General features: G+C 40.0%; 1 protein-coding gene across 21 annotated transcripts in view; it reads left to right on the forward strand.

Annotated features, from left to right (window-relative positions):
• Positions 1-13,839, forward strand: part of CADPS (calcium dependent secretion activator) — a 453,285-nt gene that overhangs the window by 396,794 nt on the left and 42,652 nt on the right. The gene's annotated exons all lie outside the window — the stretch shown is intronic.

Below are 13,839 nucleotides of genomic sequence, written 5' to 3' on the forward strand. Positions count from 1 at the left end.
TTGAGAATGTATTTTCATTGTATACACTGATGATTTAAGTTCTGTAAGTTAGTTTAACATCTTCCATTACCTAGACAGAATTCTGATCCCATATGGTAGCTAATGAATCCCACTATATTATCAAGGCCTCATCTTAAATCAGGTCCTATAACTTTAAATAAATGGGTAAGAAATCAGAATTTGGTAGAGATGCAGTTTCTTTGTGGTCCATTAGGAATTTTGGCATCTACTGATGAAACCTGAGGTTGGGGAGAAAAATATAACCATGTTATTTAACTTTGATTTTAGTTGAACAGCAAGACTGTGAAACTAATATATTTCCTCAGTATAAACTAAATTCTAAGCATTGAAAACATATTTGTTCATCCTGATCTTCAATGTCCATCAAGCATTGGTTCCCCCCCCCCACTCCCCATTTCCTATACTTCAGTACAGTGGTGTTTTTGTTTTGTTTTTTTCCAAAAACCCTAGGAAATTGTCTACAACAGGAGTCACCAACCCCTGGGCCACAGCCCACTACTGGGCCGCAACCTGTTCAGAACCAGGCCACACAGGTGGCGGGCGAGCACCTGTGCACAAGCGGCAGCCATCTTGCCCTTATGGTGGCCGCTTGCCCTCACGTGCAAAGCTCCCCTTGCACGAGGAGCAATGACTTTCCCTAGCATACAAAATTCCCCTTGCGCGAGTGGTGGTTGTCTTGCACTCCCATGCGAAGCTTCCCTTGACACAAATGGAGCTGCGCGTGCTCGTGCATGCCTATCTACCACTCGCAAGCAATATCGCCTCCCCCCCACACACTCTGGGCTGCCAAGCCAAAAAGGTTGGGGACCGCTGGTCTAGATTCCTACTTTGGAAGTGAAATTGAACTCTGTTTGAGTTCAACCCTGATCGGTAAAGCAAAGCTTAAACCACAAACTCCTGACCCAGTAATTATGTAGATTTGTGTTTCAATAAACCAGGGAGACTTCTTTTAGACAAGCTCTTAACCACACAGTGTGTAAGAGGGAGAAGCTACTCAGGTTGGTCTCTTATTCACATATCAGTAAATCAGTGGGTGGACTGTTTATATGTTCATTAAATAAATCATAATGTATTTATTTATTAAATTTTTATAAGTCCCCAATAAGGTGACACTGGGCAGCTTACAAATCATAAAAAGAGAAAGAGAAAAGCAATTAGAACTATGAAAATTAAAAATTTAAAACTATGCAAAAAAATGCAGACCCAAGGAGATGGATAGCATGGGGAATGAGGTCTTCTTACCTCATCAACCATCTCCAGTAGTAGACAACCTCTTTGAGGCCCCAAATCAACAGGCAAAATCAAGTTTTAACAAACCTTCTAGAAGGCCAAAAGTGTGGGAGCAGTTCTCACCTCTAGTGGTAGGGAGTTCCACAGGATCAGGACCACAGCAGAAAGAGCTCTTCTCCTTGACCCCACCCTTTGGAATTCCTTAGCAGACAGATCCTTTGGAGTGAGACAACTCCTCAGATACCCTGGGCCGATGGTGAAATCCAATTTTTTTTTTACTACCGGTTCTGTGGGCGTGGCTTGGTGGGGGTGGGGTGGCTTTGTGGGTGTGACTTGGTGGGCATGGCAGGGGAAGGATACTGCAAAATCCCCATTCCCTCCCCACTCCCAAGGGAAAGATATTGTAAAATCTCCATTCCCACCCCACTCTGGGACCAGCCAGAGGTGGTATTTGCCGGTTCTCCGAGCTGCTCAAAATTTCCACTACCAATTCTCCGAACTGCTCAAAGTTTCTGTTACTGGTTCTCCAGAACCTGTCAGAACCTGCTGGATTTCACCCCTGCCCTGGGCCATGCAATGTATTAAATTACAGACTATATTATAGTCAATTTTGTGTAGTGGTTAAGGCATCAGGCTAGAAACTGCCCTGGGCAGAAAGCCAGCTGGATGACCTTGGGCCAGTCCCTCTCTCTCAGCTCCAGGAAGAAGGCAATGGCAAACCCTTTTCAAAAATCATGCCAAGAAAACTGCAGGGACTGCCAAGTGTCAACCCTGACTCACAGGCACTAAAGAAAAATTATCTTTAAAAAAAAACAAAAACCCCAGATTGCATCTCCCTATGTTTATATAGAGGCAACAAAAAGAATGTATCTTTGCAGATGCTACTACATGCTAACAATGGTGCAGATATATATATACATATACTGTGCATATACCTACACCTGTACAAGTTTATTGCTACATTACGCCTTAATGCATAATGTAGAGCAGAATCATTAGAAGAATCCAAAGGTAGGTGAACAATGCAGTGAAGCTATAGCACCAGGAGAAGTTCATTTCCCATTGCAGATTGTAACTACAAGGCTTCCTTTCTGAACATAGACTATTGCAATTCAGAGTTTCCTTAATTCGGTTTGCTCTCTCGCTCCCCTTTTTTCCAGTAAAAAAAAAATTAGCAGTTAAAGGCCAACCACACAATTACTGTCACATCTAGTGCGTCTTTGCATCACTCTTGACTCTGAAAAATCTCAATCACCACTAATCCTGTCAGGAAAACCATTGTATTCATTAACAGTGGTGCAAATCCTTTGACTACATGGAACTGCATGCAAAGCAGTTGCATTTGAATCATTAAAGCAGCCACATCTTTGGCCAGGTTCACACGCCTGCTTCCAAAGCTGCTCCTGGCATATCTCCCCAAGAGAAGTAGATGTGTGTGGATGCTTATGTGGAGAAATCCAGGAGACCTTCTAAGGTAGCTGCAGGATTTTAGAAAGACACATCTTTAACCGTTCCCAAAATAAAACTTGATCTGCACTCTCAAATTCTAAAGCACCTATTTCAAACAATTTGCAGTGCTCTAATATCTGTACTGCAGATATATAGCATTGTGAGTATGGAAAACAGGCCACAAAGTACAGGGAAGTAAGTCATGACACCCAGCCTCTAGATTTCACAGGATATTGATTACAGAGTCCGCAAATGGTACAGATGGCCTTTCTAACTCCTCAGTCCAGACAATTAATTCTATAGCCTGTCCCTTGCTCAAACATACTTCTTAAAAGAAAAAGAGCATGTTTTCCGATATGAGAAATCAAATCATCCACTGAAGCTCCTAAGAATGCAAAGATCTAAACAAAAATTAATTTATTTCTCTCCCCCCCCCCTTCTTATATTCCTTGAAGACACAAGCCTGTCCAAGCAGAAGATCAGGATTAAGGCAGATGTGCTTACCAGCTAGCTCATCTGCTTAAGTCTGGGAGGCTCCGAGATCAGTGATTAAAAAACCATCTCGAACTTTGATGAGATCCACAGTCCCTGTAATATGCACTCCCTGATTGCTTTCTTTGATAGCCCCCCCCCCCCATGCACCCACCCAGCCCGTCTGCCTAAACCGGAAGTAGGAAGCATTTGACTGGAGATGATAGGCGGATTATATGGGTCAATTATACCCTTAATCTGCCTTCTCTGCAGAGATTAAATGTTCATAGATTGACTCTGTGTATTTGGCTTGCTCTGAGTAGTTACCAGATCAGGAAGGTTGCCCTTACTGAAAAGTCTAGTAAGAACTTAATCATGCAATGATAGGCTGCTGATATGAGGAAACCAACTGCTCTGTGCTTCTAGAGAAGGATTGATTTACCATTTCACCGCTGCTTCCTAGAATCAGTTGTATAACATGGGCCTAGATATGCTAACAGAATAACAGAGTTGGAAGCAGGGGTGAAATGCTCCTGGTTCAGACCGGATCAGGTGATCCGGTAGCAATTGTAGCAGGTGGTTCAGAGAACCGGTAGCAATGGCGGCACGAGGCTCCACCCACCCGCCTGGTTGTCATTACTTCCTACTTTTAAAAGGTTAAAAAAAGGCTCTGATGATTGTGCGCCACAGCTGTGATCGTCGGAGCTTTTTTTTTTACTTTTAAAAGCATTTTTTTACAACGTATTCACCTGAATAGGTTGTAAAAACATGCTTTAAAAAGTAAAAAAAAAAAAGTTGGCCATGACCACCCAGTCACATTACCCCACCATCACCACCAAGCCACGCCCACAGAACCGGTAGTAACAAATTTTACATTTCACCACTAGTTGGAAGGGACCTTGGAGATCTTCTAGCCCAACCCCCTGCTCAGACAGGAAACCCTATACCATTTCACACAAATTGCTGTCCAACCAATTCTTAAAAACCTCCAGTGTTGAAGCACCCACAATTTCTGGAGGCAAGTCATTCCACTGATTAATTGTCCTAACTATTAAGAAATTACTCCTTAGTTCTAGGTTGGTTCTCTCCCTGATTAGTTTCCATCCATTGCTTCTTGTCCTGTCTTCAGGATGCTTTGGAGAATAGCTTGACCCCGTCTTCTTCGTGGCAGCCCCTTAGATATTGGAACACTGCTATCATGTCATCCCAATCCTTCTTTTCATTACACTAGACATACCTGCTGTGTATTCCCATTAATGTTTGTGCATGTGTGTGTGCACACTCATACATTCTCTTTATGGAAGAGCCACTTGGAAAACACCTTACCTAGCAAAAGTAGGAGGAGAAAAAGAAGGAGGAGAGAGCTATAATAATATAATAAGAGCTATCACTTTAAAGGAGAATATTTGTATCTCAGGGTTGACACAAGGGGTCCCTGGTGCTCTCTGAGCTGGCTTGTTTTCTTGCAGACATTTCATTACCCACACTAGGTAACATCATCAGTGTTTGTTGAAAGCCAGCTGGGAAGAATACAAATGGCGAGCACGTGACTCCAGGACTTTGCAACTATCATAAATAAATGCCAGTTGCCAAGAACCTAAATTTTGATCACATGATCATGGAGATGCTGCAAGGGTCATAAATGTGAAAATCGGTCATAAACCAGTTTATTTCAGTGCCATTGTAACTTTGATTGGTTATTAAACAAGCCGAGGACCACCTGTAATTCCAGGTGCAGCAGAAAAGTAAATATACTTGTGTCCCAAAGAATGACACTGGTTAATCATGGGGCCCAGTGTATACCCAGTGTATACCTGCAGTGGCAGAGTGGTTAGAATGCAGTACTGCAGGCTACTTCTGCTGACTACTGGTTGCCTGCAATTTGGCAATTCAAATCTCACCAGGCTCAAGGTTGACTCAGCCTCCCATCCTTCCAAGGTCAATAAAATGAGGACCCAGATTGTTGAGGGCAATAGGCTGAATCTGTAAACCACTTAGAGAGGGCTATAAAGCACTGTGAAGTGGTATATAAGTCTAAGTGCTATTGCTATTTTGCTTAGTCATAATGGATGGGCAGAAATAATTAGAGATAAGTCTACCCTTAAAATAGCAAGGTCCTATGCCATGAAGAGCTTTAAAGGTGAGAATGAACACTTTGAATTGCACCCAGTAACCTGTAACCAATGCAACTCAAGAAGCAACAAAGCCATATGAGCACAATGCCAATGCCCCCATCTTTGCCCAAATCACTGCATTCTGAACCAGCTGTAGCCACCATTTGAACTAAGTATTAGCTAGGAAGGAAAAGCCTAAACTGCGGGACATAAACCTACTGAAAAGGCTTTGATTTCTTCATACTGAGGAGAAGAAATAAACATATACTGCACTTACCTGTTCCACTTACCTTCGCTACCGGTTCGGAATTGGGAGCGCTTGCATGCATGCACGTTTCACTCACGCGCGGCACTTCTGCATGTGCGCAGAGTGTCCATGATGATGTCTGGGCTGGTGGGTGGAGCCTCCCGCTGCCGCTACTACCGGTTCACCCGAACTGGGGCAAACCAGTAGAAACCCACCACTGATATACTGTATGACTTCATTCTTAGCGGCAAGAAAGAGTCTAACCTAAATGGCTTCGCACTGGAAAGTTTTCTACTGAGTAAGTTTTTTCCTGAATATGGGCTTAAATACCTGGACAGTAAAATTTAACCAGCAAGCTGTGATAGCTGAAGCCTGACAGTTTGATTCCCTCTCTTTTGTTCTGAGATGACTTAGAGATCAAGGTTTAAACTCTGGCTAATGAATTTTTTGCAATCTTTCTAAAAGTTGATCAAGTCACTCGTGCTTCTGAATATGAATAAATAGCAACCCAGATGCACTAGTTAGTTAGCTAATTAGATGATGAACCAGTGCATCCAGTAAAGGTTTTGGGACACAGTTGTGACTTTGTAACTGAACTATCACGTGCAAATGTCAGAAGGCAATTCCGTGGTAGGCAACCTTGTTTGCAATATTGTTCCTTTGATTCCATGTTGTGGCTTTTCCATCCCTGCAAAGGCCCATCTGTTCATTTCCTAGAATTATTTTTGGAAGGTTGTGTTTCAATTATTGGAGATAAAACTCCCCTTATCATCTGCCCTTTATCCACAATCAAAATCGAAAACTTCTTTGGAGCAATAATTTGCTGCTATGTAAACTATCAGCAAGATAGTTGGCCTGATCTTTTATCTATTGCAAAGTTTGCTTATAATACCCCTATTTATACTTCACTTACATTCAGCTATCAGTATATCTCTTCGCCAAGCTTTCAAACGCTCCCTGGATCTCACCTGTTTTAAAGGCCTCCTATTTTCTTCCAAAAATTTTAGTGATTTCCTAAGAATTAGATCACATATCCTACAAACACTTAGCTAATCATTATTGTCAAGAAAGCACCTCCTTGTTTGAGACTACATATAGTTTTCTACCAAATTTCCTCCTGCCATGACCATCTTAAGATGTCAGATGCAAGTTAATTGGCATTAATTAAGCTGTAATTGTTCTGATTAATCATCTAGGGTTTTGCTTGCATCTTCCAGCTACCCTGAAAGTTGATTCACCATTTTCTCTTGATCCTGAAATGTTTTCCTTGGATCTTTACAAATTTCTGTTCCATTTAAGGGTCTAGTGTGAAGGAGGAACTATTTAAGTTGGACAATGTTTAGCTGTCTCAGGACTGGAGGGCCAGATTGTTATATATGAATTGGCAGGAAGACTACTCTATCAACCTTTCTTGGATTGTAACTGGTGATATTTACCCACATATGTCCTTCAACAATAAGATCAGAAACCTCATAGAAAAAAAATATATGCAAGAACATGTTATATTGATTCGGAGAAAAAAACTTAGGAAGCCATACCAAAAGAGCTTCAAGAACTACAAATATATAGAGAAATCATTTTCAAATCCTCTTATATTTTGTTTTCTGCTAGGCCTTACGCAACAGCTTATTTGGTCCCTTCTTTGGAGTGGGCTGCTTGTCTTCACTTGTTCTTTATTTCTATAGCCATCGGATTTGCAAACATGTTTTTCCCTAGCTACCTTTACCTCACAAGCTCAAATTGTTTGATTAGTCCTGCTGTCAGGCTTCGCTACCTAAGTTCTGACTCTCAGGCAGAGACCGGTACTTATTTGGGAACAAGAAGGAGATATATACTGTATGATTAACAAACAGGGACAGAGATTTCACCCAAAGATTGGGCAGGGGGGTGGGGAGAGAGTTCAGGATTAGGGGGACAGCTGAAGAAATAGAAGAGATGGAAATTCCCTGCTGTTCAATGTCAGAAAGAGGGGTGAGATGGAGTAGGGACCTGAAATTGTCCCATAATTCCCTACACTCACCCATAACCAAAAGAAGGGAAGAAATATCTGACACCTGGTGACTGAGAGGAGGAAAAAGAAAGAAAATAGAAAATATAGAAGGAGATGGTATCTGACAAGACCAAATCAACAGTTCTCAAGCTAGATAAGATCATTAGATAATCATCTCTGCAATGCCAAATGTCCATAAATTCAGAAAAGCAGGAAGAAAAAAAATAAAGTTTAAAACTCTAGAGAACTAACTTATATAAGGACTTTGACTTCATTGCATTGCAAAGGGCAAATTATTTTTATGTGTCATCTGTAATCAAAGAGTCTAATCTAGCTATATTGGATCTTTTTCTAAGGAAGGCTATCTCAGAAGAACAGGTTAAATGTCTAGAGAGATAGGTTTTACTGCTGAACTGTGGTGTAAAGCCTGACAGCAGTCATGTGGCCAGATGTATAACGCTAAATGTTTGGTCCAAATCTTCAGACTTAATAAGCGATCATTGATCCCTGAAAATTGGACCAAAGAAGACAAAGGATACTTCATTTGTGCATCAGCCGTGATAACCAGAAGACATATTTCTAAGAAGCCTTGGACATGACTCTGTAGTCTTAAACATACCACTTGTGGGAATATAATTTAGAAGCCCCTAAACAGCACACATTGATTAGATAGTTCTTTTGGGAGCAACAAAAAAAAAATCAGTTATGTGCTTCAATCAATGTTTTGTCATCATTGTCATCTACCATCTAAATTTCAGCCCTGTCCCAGCTGCTTCATTTCCCATTTCCTCTGAGAGCAAGAAGGCTTTCAGATTCCAGGATCTGCATTTCTGGAGAGGGAATTTAGCAATGATTTTATCAATAGCTTCTATGAAATGAAACTAGAGCTTCAGTAGACTTGCCAGTACTTCATACGGAAATTTGTGAAATTCTTTGGATCTCATAGTACTTGAGAACAAGCCTAGTGGTTCTCCCACACTTATAGACAGCGTAAAATAAAACTCTCACTAGAAAAAGTGGGCAGACTGTGACAAGTCCTTTCAGTCTCTGATCGCTTTCTTCATCCTCTTGGCAGAAAGAGATTGAGCATGGTTTGCTTCATGTACTGGACCTGTAAAACAGCCTAATGGTTACCATCAGCGGTGGGTTTCACACAGTGGTGGGATTCAAGTAATTTAACAACCGGTTCTCTGCCCTAATAATTTCTTCCAACAACCAGTTTGCCAAACTGGTCAGAAAGTTAACAACCGGTTCTCCCGAAGTGGTGTGAACTGGCTGAATCCCACCACTGGTTTCACATTATGTCATTACTGGTTTGCCCCACACGCACACATTCACTTAGGGCCAGTTTGTGTGCGCACCTGCCTTCCACACATGCGCCCGGACTCAAAAATGTGCCTAAATAGGATGGCATACAGCCAAGGTAGGGGGGGGCAGGCCCACCCACAATTTACGCTACCGGTTCGGGCGAACTAGTCAGAACCGGCTGAATATCACCTCTGGTTACCATGTTTATAGTCTACAAATTGGAGGCAGACTAATTATTTCTGTTGGTTATGTTTTCTCTGGCATTCACTGGTTGACAAGATGGGACATACCACATTTTTTTGTGAATTTATAGATGTATGCACAAGTCCCCTGCAGGAAAAGAAGTGTCTGCTAGTTGAGCATGTAAACCTTAGGTATTGTATAGGAAATGTAAAATAAGACTTAATCTTGTACTCTATTTATTTTCTTGTTAAATACTAGCTTGGTAGATGAAGTATATCTTTGCCATATATTCTGTTCGTTCTGGATGTTTTTAGCTTGCACCATTTTTTCTGTATGGATTAATATATTATCATTTAATGCACTCTTGGAACTAGGCATATGCAAATTGTTCTCAATCTACAATGTTTGTCCTGTATTCCAAATTCAGGATAAAATATGTTTCTCCCAAAAGTCTTTTGTCAGGCCATAAAAATACATGATTCCCCCCCACCCAATATTTGGAACAAATTCAGGATTGACAGGCATGGTTTTGACTATTTCAGATTATGTCACGCATGGCCATTAGAATTTTGCTTTGTGGCTGGTGATGGGTTTATTTTGGCTTCAAAAAAATGTCACTTAGGTAGTAGAATCACAGGGCCTGATCATATTGTTGCTGCTACTGACATAAGATGGGTAATATTTGAAGAGCTAGGACAGAACAGCAGTTATTACGTTTTTGGCTCAGGGTTAAAAAACCATATTGGGCTGTTCTGTGCTGCTTCTTTCGTGCAGAGAAGACGGCTCTCACCTGTATTCCTGTCTACCTACCGGTAGTAGGTAAGTTAGATTCTTTTTAATTCTTTACTGTGTAGAATTTGGGGTTTATGTGGGGAAATTGCATGCGTGTTTTGTATTCTACTTTTTTCCTGCAGGAAATGTAAGCAATTGTTTGCTAAAAGGATGTTTAAAATATTGAGGTAATCTTCTTAGTCGATTTTTCTGTAAATTGAGTGGCAAATAGTAGTCAATAAAGATTGTCTCCTTTTTATTCTGGTGATTCCTGGAATCCCTGAAAAACAAAAGGCAAGAGACCTATTTTAAGCTGTCATTGTTTTTCATGACCAGAACATTCAAATGTTATACTACTAAAATACAAAACCTTTGAATCGTCTTATGTTTAGTTTTGTCAAAACCCAGCCAACGTAAATTGTTCCAAAAGAACATATCAAGTGAGACTGTTTTGTTCCAAGCTTAAAATATTCTTGTTTTGTGCATAAAAGGACATTGTCCTGCCAGAGATACTATTCAAACTGGAGATTTACCTTCTGCCCTTCTGTTATTTGCTCAGGCAGATTAATGTTTCCCTTCCTTTATATCACTACACATTAGCAAAACAAAAAGAGATGTAGAAGGAAAAGGAGATTATCAACGTGCCAAGGGTATCAAATAAAAACTGTATTTGAAAAATCAATGAACTGAATGCAATTTTTAGAACAATGTTCCTCAATTTACTGCGGTCAATATGTTTTGCATTGCAACTCAATGATCTCCAAACAATGCAAAAAGAGATTGTAGCCTTAAACATATTGTGGGGGATTATAGTTGATTAACAGAATAACATGGTTGGAAGGGATCTTGGAGGTCTTCTGCAGCAACCCTCTGCTCAAGCAGGAGACCCTATACCATTCCAGACAAATGGCTGTCCAATCTTTTCTTAAAAACTCCAAGGTTGGAGAATATACAACTTCCGAGGCAAATTGTTCCACTGATTAATTGTACTGTCTGGAAATTTTTCCTTAGTTCTAGTTCTAGGTTCTTTCCTGATTAGTTTCCATCCATTGCTTCTTGTCCTGCCTTCAGAAGCTTTGGAGAATAGGTTGACTCCCTCTTCTTTGTGGCAACCCCTGAGATAGTGGAACAGTGCTATCATGTCACTCCTAGTCCTTCTTTTCATTAAACTAAAGGTAAAAGATAAAGGTTTCCCTTTCCAGTTGTGTCCTATTCTAGGATGTGGTGCTCATCTTCATTTCTGGGCTGAGAGAGCCAGCGTTGTCCTAAGACATTTTTCCATGGTCATGCAATCAGCATGGCTAAACGTCAAAGGTACATGGAATGCTGTTACCTTCCCACCCAAGTGGTACCTATTAATCTACTCTCATTTGCATGTTTTTTTAACTGCTAGGTGGGCAGGAGTTGGGGAAAGGACGGGAGCTCACCCCATCATGCAGTGTTTGGGTCTCAAACCCGGGCTGTGAGCTTTCCAGCTGGCAAGCTCAGCATCTTTAACTGCTGAGCCATTGCCCCCCTTCATTAAACTAGACATACCCAATTCCTGAAACCATTCTTCATATGTTTTAGTTTCCAGTCTCCTAACCATCTTTGTTGCTTTATTTTGCACTCTTTCTAACGTCTCAATATCTTTTTCTTATTATGGCAACCAAAACTGATGCAGTATTTCAAATGTGATCAATTAAGATAGATGTAGAACTTTAAAGTACAAAACTAGAAGGCAGAGGAACTCAGCAGGACATGAGATATATTATTTCTTCAGTAGGTGTCGGTTTGGCTTGACTTTTTTGCTGCACTTTCGATTTGACCCTGAAATAATTTGAATTATTAATTTCATCAATAATGCCAAGAATATTATTATTCCTATTAATCAATATTAATTGATTTCATCGGACATTTGTGGGACAGGTATCGCGACTAACAGTGATGTGCTGTTTTATTGATTGATGAGTAAATATGTTGATTATTCATGTTTTTCTTTTTTATATATTAAAAGCTATTTTGTGAGGACCTCATCAAAATTTATTTGTAAATAAATGCACAAGGATCACTTTCCCTTTTATAATTACAGACTGCGGCAGTGTTGCAGAGTCAGATTATTTGTTCTTATTAGCATTGCTTCATAGTTTTGACTCTAATAAAATGTGAGTTTTTGGTGTTTAGGATCAGTACATTATATTTGCTTTAACTGGTTTGATATTGACTTGGTGGCATACACACACACACACACACACACACACACACACACACACACACACACATATATATATATATATATATATATATATATATATATATATATATATATATATATTCTTACTTCTTCGTAGGGTTTATGTGTGTTTTTCCTCTAGCCAGGTTTTCCCTACGTAACCAAGGTTTTTCTGCAGCCCTAGCTCAGTAGAATCACATCCACTCGATTCTGGGCTTTTTCTTTTCTGGTAGCCAGCAAGTTCTCCCACCTAGCAGGAAGAACTTGCTGGCTACCAGAAAAGAAAAAAGCCCAGAATCAAGTGGATGTGATTCTACTGAGCTAGGGCTGCAGAAAACCTTGGTTACGTAGGGAAAACCTGGCTAGAGGAAAAACATATACATATATATATATGGTTATTTGGGTTTTCTCCCACATAAAATTGAAAGTGTCTTGGCGATGTTTCGACGAAGTCTCATTCGTCATCTTCAGGCTGGTGTTTTCGGCTTCGTGCTTCTAGGAGCAATGTGTGATCACAGCTGTTTCTTCCTTTTAACTGCTATTGGGGGTGTGAACTGATTGGGTGGGAGCTTGGCTGTGCTCTGATACCAAGCTCCCACCCAATCAGTTCATACCCCCACTAGCAGTTAAAAGGAAGAAACAGCTGCGATCACACATTGCTCCTAGAAGCACGAAGCCGAAAACACCAGCCTGAAGATGACGAATGAGACTTCGTCAAAATGTCGCCAAGACACTTCCAATTTTACGTGGGATAAAACCCGAATAACCAAAGACCTACATACAAACACCCGTGAAAACCTCAGAAACAAGCCTAAACAATAATTGGATTGGAGGCTAGGAAATATTTTATATATGTTTGTTTGCTTGTCCAATTTATGTAGACCCCATCTTTCAGAATGATTCAGTATCAGGTCTGAGAAATAAAAGAAAAAAAAATCCGGGGGAAAAGCAGTAGCAAATGACTTATCTTCACTTATTATCTTTCCAAGATAATAATATGGATGTCTCCATGAAATCAGCATGAGTTAACCTCAACTCAGCAGAGATTTTATCTTTGTTAAATTGCTTAAATAGCGAGACAGAGCAATGTAGTTACAAACTGGCTCTATTATTTAACTCAATGACTTCCTTGCCTATAATTTGTGAAGTTCAGTTTTGTATGAAGAGTTTTATTAACTCTAGTGGTTGAGTTATTCAGCTAGGAAACTGTGCATTAGAGAGCCACTTTGGTCTAGTGGTTAAGGCACCAGGTTAGAATCTGGGAGACTGTGAGTTCTAGTCCTATTTTAGGAATGAAATCCATGATCTTGGGCAAGTCATTCCCTCTCAGCCCATCTCACCTCATAGGGTTGTTATTGTGGAGGGAAAATAGGAGAAATGTGGATATGTTATTTGTAAATATAATAACGGTGGGATACAAATTAATTAATTAATTAATTGACTCTAATTAATGTCCCAAAGTAAAGGTATTTTGGATTATTAGATCTTACCATACAATTTATTTCTACACTATTCATTTATTGGGCAATGACTCAGTATCTAGTTTTAGACTTAGCTGGCAATTAGCTGGCAATTAATTTTATTATTCTGTTTTTAATCTAATCTTAATCTAATCTTAACTTCTGATTTTTAGTCTTAGTGTTAATAGTGTGTTCCTTATTTTATTTACACCTAAGTATGTTATGCTTCCATGGATGGATTTGTTATATTTTCTTTTTAATTTGATCATGATCAAAATAAAGTAAAACAAAAAACAAAGCACCTTCCTAAACTCTGACATAGCTTGTGAAAGTACAGGAAATGAAGTGCTATACTTAGGGGCAATTAAGCTCTTTTGCAAAGA

The sequence above is a fragment of the Pantherophis guttatus genome, chromosome 2 (genome assembly GCF_059756535.1).
Source record: "Pantherophis guttatus breed Tessera chromosome 2, ASM5975653v1, whole genome shotgun sequence".
NCBI lineage: Eukaryota > Metazoa > Chordata > Lepidosauria > Squamata > Colubridae > Pantherophis > Pantherophis guttatus.